The sequence below is a fragment of the Prunus dulcis genome, chromosome 6, assembly GCF_902201215.1.
Source record: "Prunus dulcis chromosome 6, ALMONDv2, whole genome shotgun sequence".
Classification (NCBI taxonomy): domain Eukaryota; kingdom Viridiplantae; phylum Streptophyta; class Magnoliopsida; order Rosales; family Rosaceae; genus Prunus; species Prunus dulcis.
Window position 1 is genome coordinate 15,040,787 of NC_047655.1, and position 4,613 is coordinate 15,045,399.

Below are 4,613 nucleotides of genomic sequence, written 5' to 3' on the forward strand. Positions count from 1 at the left end.
TTTGAGGTAGTTAGGGGGAGGGTGAGCGGTGCTTGCAGCAGATTGTTTCCTCGTGACTCGTTTCCTCGTGACTCGTTTCCCACTTGGCATTGCAAACGGCTGTAAAAATTGCTGCAACCAAGTGTGACATACACGTTACATAAACCCAAACCAAAGCACCAAAAGGAGAGACCAACATGACTCCTACCAATGCAAGAACTGCAGTGACACAAAATATGGATACAAAATTACCTGCAGACAAATCTCGGCGGTTGTCCACTCCCTTCCAAATAGTTGCGGATGAGAGAGTTGTCTTTTGCGTATTAGAAACATGGCCATGTCAAGGTGCTGCTATTTCAGAACACAACAACTGCGTGAATATCACAAATTTGACACACATAGTCAATGTCATCAAATAAGAGATTGATCGAAATAAAGCCGGGTTCAAATTGTTACCCTCGAGCTCATCCATGCAGTTTCATCTAACAGTTTGTAAAAAAAAATCTGCCCCAACTTCAAATGGTTCGAGCTCCAGCTCCGCACTACAAAAACAACACTTGCAAAGGTAAATTAAAATATAATACACAAGTGGAACACCTTGTATAATATGACAATGACACACACATGTATAGTATAGCTGTGTATAAATTGTTTGCATACATCAAAAAACAAGTAAAATGGTTTTGCCAAGATACAAATCCTAACCTGATGTCAGTTTTCCAAGCCCTGCAAAGTTGTATGATAGCCTTCACATCGTCCATGGCCACGGGTTTTGTTGGATCAAAGCGGGGCTGAGGTGTCTGTGCATGCAAATCAGTAACCTTCCTCTTTTTCCTGGAGGGATCGGTGAATGGACTCAACAATGGTGTCGCAGCCCGCTTAAGTCTGCACCCTTTGCCTTCACCAGCTGGTTTTCGAACCGTGGCAGTAGCCTCGTTGTCCCCTTCATCCCCTTCATCACCAACCACAGTTATGTTACATTTCATGGGAGGCCTGACCTTGGATCCCACCCCCTCAATTTCTGTCTTCTTCCAATCCTGTAACAAATGTAACATTTTTTTACAAATAACTCTATACCCATTCCCATCTTCCGGAGTAGGAAGGAGGGCATCTTCAACACTAGGAAGCTTCACATCTTCAGCGGTAGGAACCTTGTGAGGTTGTTGGTCCACTTGCCTCTCAGGAACTGAAGTTTCAATTTCAGTGTCTATGACTTCCATGGCTGGGAAGGGTTCCACTCTATCAACAGGGACTTCTGGTTCCCTTGGAGCCCCTTGTTGATCTGAGGCTGGAAAGTGTTCCACTCCATCACCACAGACTGGTGCTTCCATTTCACCCCGTTCTGGATGCATGCCTGGGAAGGGTTCTACTCCATCAGCTGGAACTTCAGTGTCCATTTTAGGTGCTGCTGTAGTCGGACTAGTAGGTTCATTTACGGGTGACAAATCATTCTGCCCTCCGTCATTCATCTGGGCAATACAGACTTCCTCATGGGCTTCTCCACCATAATTTTTTTTTAACTCCTCCGTCTCCAACTTCAAATAATGTTCGACTTCAGCAATTTTTAGGGTCAAATCCCGCATAGCCTTTTTATTTCTGTCACACTCGTTCTCATGCTTCAAACAGTTCTTCTGTACAATAGCTTCCAAGTCACGAACTCTGTTCCTAAGCCCCCGATTTGAAGTACGTAGCTTAGCCAACTGATCCTTAGTGCTGCGTAATTGATGCTTCAAACTGCGAACGTCATTAACAGACCCTTTGGCCTGCATACAGTTATAATGCAACAGTTACAAAGCTTACAAAAAACCACGAAACTATTTCCACTTCATTCCTATCGTATTCGCTATATTTTCACAACATTGGAAAAAGATCATGCTCACCTTAGAAGAGGAGGGAAGGGGGGCTGTTTCCTCAACATCCGCGTCTTTTTCTTCACTAGAAGTGCCGGTTTTTTCTTCGGCCTCATCCCCAAATAATTCAACCATTGGTTCTTCGTTGTCATCATCACCCCAACTCCAGTAAGGTTGTTGCTTCTCAATATCTGTTGGCCGGAGAAGTTGCACATCAACCTCCAATTGAAACAAAAAAAAAAAAAAATCAGTTAACTTTGTACTTTTTCCTAATCATAACATCACTGATACAAACAGATCTAACCTCAAAGTTTTCAAAAACCTGACTCATAACCTCCCGAAAACGGGCCACCGTGTTGCTCCTCCAATGTAATATTCGAGGGATGTGCCTATTGTCTTCATGGACCGTGAAATGCAATGCTTCCAAAGCTGGGAACACTTCAAAGGCCCAAATCTGTTCACAACATTGAAACATCAATATATGTAAATGTATTTGCATCAAATAGTTAATTGCTGGATATGTGTTCACCTGAAAAGCGAAGCCAAACCCCCTTATGATGTACTCTCTTGGTCTACCACTTCGCATTCTTGTCTGCGTTCTCTTTCCACGTTGTTTGGGCATTTTTCTTTTTTGGGGCACTTTGACTCGTTGGTATTCAGCACAAACTGCCCTCAACAGTGAAGCATTTGTCATTGCATATGACACTGCGCCCCATGGATACTTGTCAAACTCCTCTAGGTCTTCAACCAACTTCAAATAGCGCATGTCAATAAGCACATGCTTTTCAGTACCCAATAGAACAAAATTGGCAAAATAGACCATTCCAAGCTTTAACGCATCCTCATCATCTGTGCACTCGATGAAGGCGGTGTGTAGGTCCAAAAGGGTGGCAGGTTTATTGGTGCTGAAGTATTTTAGCTTCAACGAGCAATTTTCATTTGTCGCCTTCGGAATGAAAGGGAGCTTTCCGAACCTTAGCCCCGTGATGAGGCAAAATTGTTGGGCTGTGAATTGTATCAACTTGTTACCCACAATGAATTTTATCCCGTTCACCTGTTTAACTGTCTTAGGATCAGCCTTCCTCATCAACAGGCCGTGGATAATTTGTGAATTCCACTTCAGGTCCTCTATCAGTAATAGATGACCAAAACAACTTCCCTCGAACCTCTGTACCTGCTGCGTATTGAACTTCGCCTTTATTGTTGTAATGGCGGTCCTTGTGTGTGAAAGGGCATATGGCTTTCCTTCGTTCTTCTCATCCTCAGGAATCATAAGCTTTGCTTTACAAGCCATTCACAAGTTCCCTGCACAACAACATCATACATATGGATCATTGGTTACCCATATTTCATACGTACATTACTCAAACTAATACTTTGAACCCATTTTGATATATGTATATACATTTGATAAAACCATAAATGTTTTTAAGGCTCTTTTCTACTCTCCAACTCTCTCCACACTCTCCTCTTATCTACATTCCCTTCTGCCAAATGTACATCCCATTCCATCAAAAAACCAAATACCACCCAAGTCTGAAAACAATTTCATCAACCACGGATCCACTTCATATAGGGTTTGGCCGAAATGGCTACAAGAATTACTCCAAATGCATCAATGCCTACTACAATATGCTCATATGCAATACAGTACCACACATGGAACATCAGTATTCACAGTTATGGACTCGGTGTGCAAACTAGACACGTCAAAATGTTACTGCAACTGCAACTGCTAAACCTAGATGGATGAACATGCAATTTCTAAACAGATAATGAAGCCCCATAAAATACCATTTTCAGACATATATCACAAGCTGCAAGCAAGGAATAACAACACAATTTAGCACGTTTTATACCACAGGGAACAGAAAATTTCCACGACAACTAACTTTAGTATTTCAAAATCACATAATTAAACATTAACACTGCAAGGGTGCAAAATATGCTACTACGTGCTGAAACACCAATGATACCAACAAATTTACCTGTGCATTATTACTCAACACCTAAGTCAGGGCCTATTGAGGTAATGGTGTGTTATAATCGAATAGCCCTTGGCACCAGGATAATTTCCCACACTAAATATGACTCATAAAATGGAAGTGAAAACAAGCATTGCCATAGAACCAATCCTATATGACAAATAGCAATTTGAGGCACTGCATCATCCATAGAGCAAAATCAATACACCAATACAAGTTTCATCCCAGCATGATCTACTTCACAGTTAAATTACATTATTATTGCAATATCTCTAATTACTAAACTTCACAACTTCAGTCACAGGTTAGAGAAATTATCCTTCTCAAATGATAACCATACAAAAACACAAACTAGTCAATAACAAATACAAAACCCACCTTAGAATAACTCCTTCTCTGCACAGAACCGAATTCGAAATCCCAGCCACACCTACAGCAAATCGCGACTTTTGTCCTAACCGAGTCTCGGATTGAGAAGGAGGAGGACGTTCGTGAACAAAGTCCTAACCGAAACCAAAATTTAGGGTTTTTTTAGGCCCTGAAGGAGCAGAGAAGAAGAGAACGACGTCGATTCAAGACTCGAACTTAGAGGGAACTGAGACATCGTTTAAGGGAGACATCATTTCACGATTAAACCCTCTCTTTCACCGTCAAGAGCCCCCTCACCAAACCCTAAAATTGACTGCAGAGAGAGAACGACAGAGTACTGCTTAGGTTTTCGTGACAGAGGGAGAAATAGAGTGGTGGTGGTCGATGGACACAGAAACCACCGAGAGAGGAAGAGAAACGTGACTGAAAG

At 41.9% G+C, this 4,613-nt stretch overlaps 1 long non-coding RNA gene across 1 annotated transcript; it reads right to left on the minus strand.

The window, feature by feature from the left end:
- Window positions 1–243: 243 nt before the first annotated feature.
- On the minus strand, window positions 244–751 carry LOC117630025. Its single transcript, XR_004586187.1, has 3 exons — window positions 685–751; window positions 436–521; window positions 244–327 (listed from the first exon to the last, which is right to left on the minus strand). It is a non-coding gene; the product is annotated as an uncharacterized LOC117630025 (long non-coding RNA).
- Window positions 752–4,613: the final 3,862 nt, after the last annotated feature.